Source organism: Macrotis lagotis, chromosome 1 (assembly GCF_037893015.1).
Source record: "Macrotis lagotis isolate mMagLag1 chromosome 1, bilby.v1.9.chrom.fasta, whole genome shotgun sequence".
Classification (NCBI taxonomy): Eukaryota; Metazoa; Chordata; class Mammalia; order Peramelemorphia; family Peramelidae; genus Macrotis; species Macrotis lagotis.
The window spans coordinates 402117620-402128182 of NC_133658.1; the positions used below are offsets into that span (position 1 = coordinate 402117620).

Genomic DNA, 10563 nt, shown 5'->3' on the forward strand with positions numbered 1-10563 from the left:
TGCTGAAATGGTTTTAATTCTTCCCAAGGCTAACCCCTCTACTTCTTCAAGTGATCCTGTTCCATCTGGTTTGCTCCAGCAGATTTCACCTCTCTGTCAATCTAACTTATTTTCAGTCTCTCCCTATCCTCTAGCTTCTTTCCTACTGCCTACAAACATGTCCATATCTCACTCTCATCTGATCTTTCCTTCCCTGCTATTATCCTATTATCTCTTCTGCCCTTTGTGGGTACTTCCACTTTCAACTATCTTCTAAGCCCCTTACAATCCAATTTCTGACCTTATCCTTCCACTGTAACTGCCCTCTCTAAGGTTACCAGTGACTTTCTAGTTGCCAAATCCAATGATTTTTTCTCAGTCTTCATTGTCCTTTCCCTCTCTGCAATCTTTGACAGTGTTGATACTCTTCTCTCTAAGTTTTTGGACATCACTCTCTCCTTGTTTTCCTCCTACTTATTTGACTGCTCCTTCTCTGTCTCCTTTGCTAGATTATCCTCCTTATCATACTTTTAATCATAGATGTCTTCCTGGGCCCTCTTGTCCCTCTATGCTACTTCACTTGGTGATCTCAATGCTACCATGAATTGAATTACCATTTCCATGCATATGATTCTCAGATCTACCTTTCCTGTCTCTTTCTACTGACCTCTAATCTCACATCTTCAACTGCCTTTGAGATATCTTGAATAGGATGTCCAGTAGACTCAATATATCCAACACAGAACTCATTATCTCCTTTCCTAAACCCTCTTTCTATCTCCTACCTTCATCATTATCTTCCCAGTCCCTCAGGTGTACAGCTTAGGATTCCTCACTATCTCTTCCCCATCATATCCAATCTGTTGCCAAAGCCTGCTGATTTCATCTTTGCAGCATCTCTTGAATATGTTCCCTTCTCTCCTCTGATATAATCATCACTCTAGAGCAGTCCTCATCACCTCATACCTGCTGATGGGTCTGCCTGCCTCGAGTCTCTCCCTACCCCCATCCATCCTTCATTCAGCCCCAAGAAATTATTTTAAAATTCAAGTTAAATCATGTAACCCCTCAATTCAATAAATTCCAGGGACAAATACAAAAATGCTCTGTTTGATATTCAAATCCTTTTATTCCCTGACTCCTTCCACCAGTCTTCTCACATCTTACTTCCTACCAGATCCTCATTGATCCAGTGGCCTCCCTGATTGTTCTTTATAAGACTTAATAAGACTCTGCTTCTCTCAACTCTCTTTGAGTATTTAATCTGGTTGTCTCCCATGTCTGGAAGGCTCTCCCTCCTCCTTCTGTCTTATTGACCCTCTCTGGCTTCTTTTATGTTCCAAATAAAATCTGATGTTTTACAGAAAGCCTTTCCTAATCCCTCTAAATTCTGGTAGAATCCCCTCTGTTATTTCCATTTGTCTTATATATAGCTTGAATTGTATATATTTATTTTCACGCCGTTTTCCTCATAATTCTAATGAGCTTAAAATCTATAAGCTCCTTTGCTTTTTTTTTATCTCCAGCATTTAACATAGTATCTTGAACTTAGTAAGTTCTTAATAAATATTGATTGATTGAATGTAACTACATAATGGTGGTTATTTTGGGGGAACCTAGTCCTGCCAGAGTAAGAGCAGGTTGAAAAGAATGAACTAGTCCAGAGTCCACACACTCTGAAGGACAAGTATGAGGTGCTACACTGTGGGGAGCACTAAGAATCACCTGGGGGAGGAATAGGAAGTTTCCACATCTATTTAATGCAAGAATGGTCTAGCTTAGGTCTAACATATCTAGGTCCTTTTTAGAGCTAGAGGCACATTAAGTCCATGTTTCCTTTCCTCTCTATCTCTCCCTACTATCCTTTCAATCATGAATTGGAAACTCATGCTGGACAAGATCATTGTCCTACTCTAATAGAAAGCCACATTATAGATTGGAAATGAAAGGACAAGGAAGCCACGATCCCCTGCCTTAGTATTTCCCTAATTAAAGTCTCAATTTATACCAGGGACCTTTAAAATTGACTGATCTGTTGTAGATTTTTCAGTCAGCTTCTTTAGTTAATAGCACTGACCTCTTTTTAAAAACCACTGAACTGGCCAGTTGCCTTTATCACATATTCATTGCTGACATTTGCAGGGCACAGTGACCTATGGTGACTTCAGAGGACTATTGACACAGAATACTTCCTATTTCCCAGTAGGAAAGTGGTAGAATGAAGGATGTTTCAGATATGGGATTAAGTACTTTCTATGAATCATATACTTTGGTAAGCACTACTTGATACAAAGGAAGGCAAATGAATTAAAAAAAAAAACTCTACCACCTGCCTTTGCTCTCAAGGAGTTTACAGCCTATGGGAGACAGCATGCAAACAGTTGGATATCAATGATGTAGATGGGATAAATTGTAAATAATCTCAGGGGGAAGTCACTAGATTTGAAGGGAGTAGAGTGAGTCTTATTGAATATAGAGACTTGAGAGAAGTTGGAGGGTTGGAGGGGGTTGTGGGGAACGATGAGGGTAGAGAGAATTCCAAGCCTGGAGGATAGCTGGTGAAATATCCAGAGTCTGGACATGGAGTATTTTCTGTGAGAAAAAGCACAGAGATCAGTGAGAGTGGATTAGACAATAGATAGAGGGAAGTATAAAATGACTGAAAAGGTAGAAAGCAAAAGGTTCTGAAAGTCTTTAAAAAACAAATAGAAAATTTCATATTTGATCATGGAGATAGTGGGGGCCACAGGAGTTTATTGAAGAAGAGGTACTGTCATCAGTGGATGAGTGGAGTATAGTTTGGAGTGAGAAGAGAAGCCAATAGGCTTTTTATTACAATGATTCAAGTGAGGCAAGGTTTGCTGTTCTTTCTGTTCATGGTTCAGGTGGCAGAGCCAGAAGAGAGAAGGCAGAGAGATGTTACAGAGGCATAAATGACAAGACCTTGCACTTGATTGTCTATGGTGGGGAAAGGGGGTCAAAAGGGAATGAGGAATTGAGGATGACACCTAGATTAAGAGGATGGTAAGGAAGTTGGGAGGAGGGTAGGTCTTGAAGGAAAAGATAGTTTACTTTTGAATATGTTGAATTTAAAATGTTTACAATACGTCAATTATCCAATAGACAGTTGGAAATATAAGACCAGAGATCAGTAGAGAGGTTAGGGATGGACAAATAGATTTCAGACTCATCTACTTAGAGGTGATAATTTAACTTGGGAGCTGATAAAATGACCAAACAAATTAGTATAGAGGGGAAGAGACTAGGACCTAGGGTAGTTATTGGGCATGACTTTGATGAAGATCCAGCAAAGGAGAAGGAGATGGTGCAGTTGTGGCAGATGTGATTTGTTTTCCTTGACTATATTTGCTACAAGGAGAGGTATTTTTTTGGAAATACATAGAGTTGCTTTCATGTTGTCTTCCTCACTAGACTATGAATTCCCTGAGAGCAGGTACTGTATTTTGTCTGAGTATTTCCAGTGCTTACCAAAGTGGCTGGTGGACACAATTAATTATTATTGATTGATTTATTAATTGATGCACAACAAGGTTTGCCCAAAGAGAATAGCATCAATAATACATTTTTGAAGAAGAAAAAAATAGAAGATTGCCACTGCTGTCCTTGGTTCTGGGTCTATTGAGTCCTCCTACCCTTGCAAGCCACAGTAGTTGCCTCAAGACCTTGCTGCCTCATGTCTGGTTTGACAATGGTGATAAAGTAATCACAAAAATATTGGATGGGATGACTGATTAACTCCTGGCTTTGACCTTTCTTTTTTTGGCAAGGCAATGGGATTAAATGACTTGCCCAAGGTCACACAGCTAGGTAATTATTAAGTGTCTGAGGTCAGATTTGAATTCAGGTCCTCGTGATGCCAGGGCCAGTGCTCTATCCACTGAGCCACCTATCTGTCCCTTGGCTTTGACCTTCTAACTAATAAACATCATGCTTTCTTTTTCTAGCAGGTCCGGGGAAAGAACTCTAGTTTGGTAATCACAAGACCAAGTCCTAGACCTGCCTGGTCCTACCAAAACTCAACTGTAGCACTCTAGGCAATTTCTCCTGTTTCTTCCTTGTTGAGCCTGTTTTCATTTATCAAGAGGGGGAAACCAAGAACAGAACCATGAATGGAAAAGAACATTGGATTTGGAATCAGAAGATGTGGGTTTGTTTGAAGCAAGTCTTGTTGATTGTTCTCATGTGTTTTAAGGGTAAGCTCCTTCCCCTCCCAGTCTCAGTTTCCCAACAGTCTAACTAGATGATCTATTAGGTTGCCTCCTATTCAGAATCTTAGGTTCATGAAATCTGATTTCTCAGATCCCTTCAGCTCTGACAATCAGATGTATGTATGCTACCAGGAGCTCTGACCTATGGTGGAAGAGCTCTTTGCTGAACCGGGAGGCCTCCAAAGGTGATAGGATTAGGAAATGACCCAAATCCATTCTCTAGATAAGAGAAGCTTTGTTCCTCACCTGTGACCTTGGGTGAGACACTTTCCTCCTCAGACTCACTTCCTTATTGGGTTGGATTAGATGAACCTCAAATTTCTTTCCCATTCTTTAAATGATGACTGTGATCTTAGAGGCCAGACGTGGGTTAGGGAAAAACCTAGGAACCGGTGGGGCAGGGCAAGGCCTGAAGCTCTGCCCCATCCTCCCCTGGCCATCCATAGCCTAGGGAATCCTTAGCAGCTTAGAGAAGGGAGGTGTTCTAGAGTTGGAGTGACTCACAGACGAGATAGGAGAAAGCTACCCGTTTGGGCAGTTCCCCTTGGAAGCTCTTGCCTTTCCAAAAATTTTTCCCTACAGGAAATGCTGCTGGTGTCCCTAGCTTCCTTTTAAGGGAGAAAACCCCACAAGCATTGTGATTTTCCTGGATGATCAGCCCCAGAGTTGGGTTAGGAGGTGGGGCAAGAGAAGACCGAAGACCAGGGGGAATAGAGAAAGCCAGACACCCGGGAAAACATAATTCCAAATGATATTCTCCTCCCCCTGCTTCCCTGTCTTACTGTGGGAAAAATGATGTTATGGCCAAATTGCAGAGTTTCCTTATCAACAAATTAAGGATCTTGGACTTTATTTGGCAGGAAGTAGGAGCCAATCAATGGGTTCAATAGAGAGTGTAATAAGATTTATACAGTATTTACTACATCCAGACACTGTCCTTAGCACTTTTCTCTCCCCATCCCCTAAATAAAAGCAAATATCTTGTCATCTGATCCTCAAAATAACCCCATGAGATTAGGTGAAATTATTATTCCCTATTTGCCAGTTGTTTTTTTTTTAGGTTTTTTTTGCAAGGCAAATGAGGTTAAGTGGCTTGCCCAAGGCCACACAGCTGGGTAATTATTAAGTGTCTGAGGCTGGATTTGAACTCAAGGACTCCTGACTCCAGGGCTGGTGCTCTATCCACTGTGCCAGCTAGTCGCCCCTTGCCAGTTGTTTTTAAGTGACTTGCCCCAGTTGTCGAGATTTGTTGTATGGCCATTTCAGTTGTGTCTGACTTTCTTTCAGAGATATTGGGGTGGTTTGTCATTTCTTTCTCCAGCTCATTTTATAGATGAGAAAACTGAGGCAACAGGGTCTAGTGACTTGTCCAAGGTCACATAGCTAGTAAGTGTCTGAGGCCAGACTTGAACTCTGTTTTTCCTGATATTGTGTCCAATATTCTGTCCATCACACCAGCAACTGCCTCTGACAGAAGGCAGAAGCAATAGAGTCTTTTGGGCTAGGGAGATGGCAGAGAAAATATAAGGTAAACCCAGGCTTTTTTTCTAAGATGTTCAAGATATTGAGACTTAAAGGTAAATCCTTTATAGGGCCTGGGGTGGTTCTAAAACCTTGGATGGAGGTTACTGAACAATAGTTTTGTTCCCCTAGTCCAACTCCTCTATGTCCTTGGAAGGGATTCTAAAACAGATTCATAGAATGTCAGCTGAAAGGGACTCAAGTCCAATTCTCTTGTCTTTAAGCACTGGGAAACTAAATTCAGACAAAGAGAAAGGAACAGGGTGTAGGGGAAGGAGGAACTCCTGGAGCACTGTGATATAGTGGAATGAGACTGACTGGGAATCAGGAGACAGAATCAAATCCTTTTCTGTCATTTATGTATAACTTTGGGCAATGTAATTAAACCAGCACCTATAATGTTTAAGGCTCTGGACAAAGACAGAATCAAAAAATGGAACTTGTCCTCAAGTAGATTATATTTTGCTAAAAGAAAACAGATAAAGCTAAATCAGTATAAGATAATTATAGGGAGTACAGTGGGGAGAACATTACCAAGGGAGATCAGGAAAAGCTGGGGGGGGGGGGTTGGACTCACTTTATTTGAACTTCGAAGAGAGTTAGGAATTTCCAGAGTTGAAGATAAACAGGGATGACATTCTGGGCATCAGGAACAGACTAAGCAAAGGCACTGAAGCAAGAGATGAAAGGGGGAGTAATCTAAATTAAACATGGAAAGGTAGGATGGAGTTAGAATGTGAAAGGTACCCAATACCAGGAGGTTTGGTAGTTTAATCATAGAGGTAATAGGGAATTGTCACAGAGGAAGGTGCTTCAGACCATTTTGATAGCTGTATGGAGAATGTGTAAGAAAAAGGGCTGGTGGCAGAGAGATTAATTAGGAGACTATTGCCATAGTCCTGAATTAGGATGTGAGTGGAAATGAGATAAATGCAAGGGGTATCATAGAGGCAGAGATAGACCAGTGTTGGGTTCTGAAAGGCTTGTTGCTAATAATGGCCTAGAATCTGACCTTGAAGTTTCCAAAGAACAGTCAATTAAAACCTCTTGGTATGATCCAGAGAATGTATGTTGCTTGTGTTGTAAGTAGGCTCTTGTATATGGATAATGAATGTATGGTGCCCTTGACAAAAGAAGAACGTTAAAAAGGATAGGTTTGGGGGAAAGATTGTGAGTTACATTTTGTATATGTTGCACAGAAGTTGCATTCTGGTGAAGATGTTACTCATTCAATCAATAAGCAACCATTTGTCAAGCTTCTACTATTTACTAACAGATATTGGGTTAGTTGATGGCAAAACAAAGATAAAAATGAAATAGTCCCTGCTCTCGGGGAATTTTTATATTCCATTATGGAGTCACTATATAGATATACAGGAATCTAGAAAAATAAATATAGTTTGGAGCAACTGTAATATTATGAGCCAGCACTCAGAAGTCTGTTTAGAGATGATTATTGAACTTATGAGTCTGATGAAATTATTGAGAATGTTGATAGAGAGAAGTCCACAAGAGAACCCACATAGAGAGGCTAAGAAATGGAAAAGGAACTCCAAGTGAGTTTTAATATCAGCATCCAGTTAGAACTGGATGCTCCCCAGTCTCTGACATTTTGTGCTTCTGATTTTCTGTGCCAGCTTGACTTGTTTGCGCTTCTGGGTGTTGTAAATTTTAGTATCTCTAAGGAAACAACGTCCTCAGGAAAAGCTTCTCAAGAGGGGGGAGGATTTGTGTGACTGTGTATACACTCTACAATGAGCACAAGGATTTCAGTTCTGCTTTCTTTTTTTTTTCTTTTTTAATTCTGCTTTCTAGGAAGTAAACTAAAAGAAAGCTCATCAGATCAGAGTTAGAATTGAAGGGCACCTTGAAGGGCCATGTTCAACCCTATCACTTTACAGAGGAGGAGGAGACCCAGCAAGGGAGAGTGACTTAGCCTAGAGAGTTGGGGCAGAGCTTGGATATCTCCCAGGGCCTCATACCCTCACCGTGGGATGGAGGCAGCCCAGGTTCTTGAAGGCCATACCAGTGGAATACCAGTTCAGGTCCTATTACATTGGAAAGGCAACAGATTGTGACTATTATTCTTGGACTGATCCCCAAAGCATTCATCACCTGACCAGTCACTATATGATATATTTTTCTGGCAGCCCATGCCAACCCAAACAAGCCAAAAAAAATGCAAAATAACCTTCCCTTGCAACTCTGGTATAGTCCTGTAATGAGATTATGAGAATCGAAGAACCTTCTGTTTTTTTCTGTCCCCAAGATTCACCTTCATGAAGCAAACAGGAAAATTAACCTGCTGACCATGGTCCTTGTTCCCACAGGCCTTGAGTATTTCAAACTCATTTTCCAGATCACTGCCCTAGTCCATCCATGGCAGGAGTGCAGGGACTGAGGTGGGAGGAGTGAGAAAAAAGGCCAAGGAACTAGAAGCCCAAATGTGCTGACAGGAACATTTCATGCTATTTAAATTTCTGCTGCAAACTTGAAAGGTTTAAGAGACAGATAGAATGTTATGAAATAAAAATCATTGGTTCTGGAATCAGAGGACATGGATTCAAATCCTGCCTTTGACCCTTGTTACCTGTATGTGACCTGGGGTAAATCACTTCCTGACTGTGAACCTCAGTTTCCTTAATTATAAAATATGGATGTGTCAAAGGATATGAACAGGCAGTTTTCAGATAAAGAAATTAAAACTATGTATAATCATATGAAAAAATTCTCCAAATCATTATTGATTAGAGAAATGCAAATTAAAACAACTATGAGATGCTACCTCACATCTATCATATTGGCTAAGATGATAAAAAAGAAAATGATCAATGTTAGAGAGAACGTGGGAAAATTGGAACATTAATTCACTGTTGGTGGAGTTGTGAACTGATCCAGTCATTCTGGAGAACAATCTGGAACTATGCACAAAGAACAATAAAACTGGTCATACCCTTTGACCCAGCAATACTAGTTCTATATCCCCCCAAAATCATGAAAAACAGGAAAACTCTCTCCTGTTCAAAAATATTCATAGCAGCTCTGTTTGTGCTGGCAAAGAACTGGAAATTGAGGGAATGTCCATCAACTGGGGAATGGCTAAACAAGTTATGGTACATGAATACTATGAAATATTATTGTTCTATAAGAAACCATGAGTGGTCAAACTTTAGAGAAAAATAATTACAGGAACTGATGCTGAGTGAAGGAAGCAGAACCAAGAGAACATTGTATACATTAACAACATTGTGAGATGATCAACAATGATGAATGCAGCCCCCCTGAGCAGTTCAGAGATCAAGGACAACCTTGAGAGACCTGCAATGGACAATGCCATCCACATCCAGAGAGAAAAAAACCACAGAGACCTGAATGCAGAGCAAAGCATACTATGTTCACTTTTTGAAACTTCTTTTATGGTTTTTCCTTCCTTTCTCATGGTTTTTTCCCCCCCTTATTTCTAATCCCTCTTTCACAACACGACTAATATGGAAATATGTTAGACAGTATTGTACATGTACAACTTTTACCAGACTATTTGCCACCATGGGGAGGGGGAAGGGAAGGGAGGATGATAGAAAAATGTGTAACTCCTACATTTGTAAATGATTGAATGCTAAAAAAATTACCATTCCATGTAATTGGAGAAATAATATAAAATTTAATTTAAAAAAAAAGGTGCGTTGACCTGGATGAGCTCTGAGGATCCATCTGGTTCTGCCTATGTGATCCCAAGCCTTGTATAGTATACCTATACTTTCTAATCCCTTATTCTAGGCCCAACCCTTTCAAAGGGCCCCAGGGTCAGAGCACCTAGTCCAGAGTTTCAGGTTTGACAAGAACAGCATAGTTACCTACAGGGACTGGGGCGGATCTGAGTCACTGAGGTGGGTCTGTGACCTGGAGGCTTTCTAGCTGAGAAACTATAGAACTCTCTCTCCCAGAGTCAGCATTCTTGTTGGTGTTTTTCTTCTAAAAAAGTGCATTTTTGCTTTTTATCACCAGTCCTTGCCATTTTGGGATTTGTTCCATAGTTTCATGAAGGAACTCCCAAGTCTTCAGGGACTTCTGGCCCAGCCCAAGAAATTACTGCACAGCCAAGCCCATCTGGGCTGGGCTGTTTGCTCCCTTTGCTGGGAAGGACGTTCCCTGCCATCTCTACTTGATAAGATCCTCCTCAGTTCTAAGCTCTAGATCAGTCATTTCTTTCAGGAAACTTTTTTCCTTCCTTCATGCTAAAATAGGCCATGACTCCTGGAAGGAAGTACTAAGCAAAGCCTTATCTTGCTTTGAGGGGAGCCCCATGCCTTTCTACCCTCTTTCTAACCGTGTCCCCCTTTCTTGAGCTAAGAAGCCCCAGTTGTGGGTGCTGGTGGTTTTTTTGGGGGCGAGTAAAACTCTAGATTATAGGTGTGGAGAAGGCATGAGGGCATAAAAGTATTGGGAATCAATATAGATGGAAGGGAGATACAGGCATGAGAATAGGTATTTTTGTGATTTGGGGATATAGTGTAGGGGTACGTGTTGGGCAATATACTGTTAAGGAGCATATGGGACTGTAGAAAGAGGGGTGGATATCGGCATGAGTTGGGGGGGTGGAAGCAGTATAGATGTGGGAGGGGTAAATGAATTTGGGTATAGAAGCTATATAGATGTAGGGATATGTGAAAGTGTAGGTGTGGGTGCAGACTTGAGCTCTATTACAGAAAGTCCTGTTCAGCCTGGAGCTAAGAGACTAATTGAACTTCAAAATCTGCTGAGTGAGGAAATAGCTTAGGTTCAAAGTCAATGCTAATAATCTAGCAATTACTCTGAAGTTTTCCTCCAGAAAGCT

The 10563-nt window shown here is 40.9% G+C and overlaps 1 long non-coding RNA gene across 1 annotated transcript in view; it reads left to right on the forward strand.

The window, feature by feature from the left end:
- Positions 1–10279, forward strand: part of LOC141506156 (uncharacterized) — a 29455-nt gene extending 19176 nt beyond the window's left edge. Inside the window, exons 2-3 of the long non-coding RNA XR_012473780.1 lie at positions 3945–4193; positions 7545–10279. This is a non-coding gene — a long non-coding RNA (uncharacterized LOC141506156). The remainder of the gene's footprint in view (positions 1–3944; positions 4194–7544) is intronic.
- Positions 10280–10563: the final 284 nt, after the last annotated feature.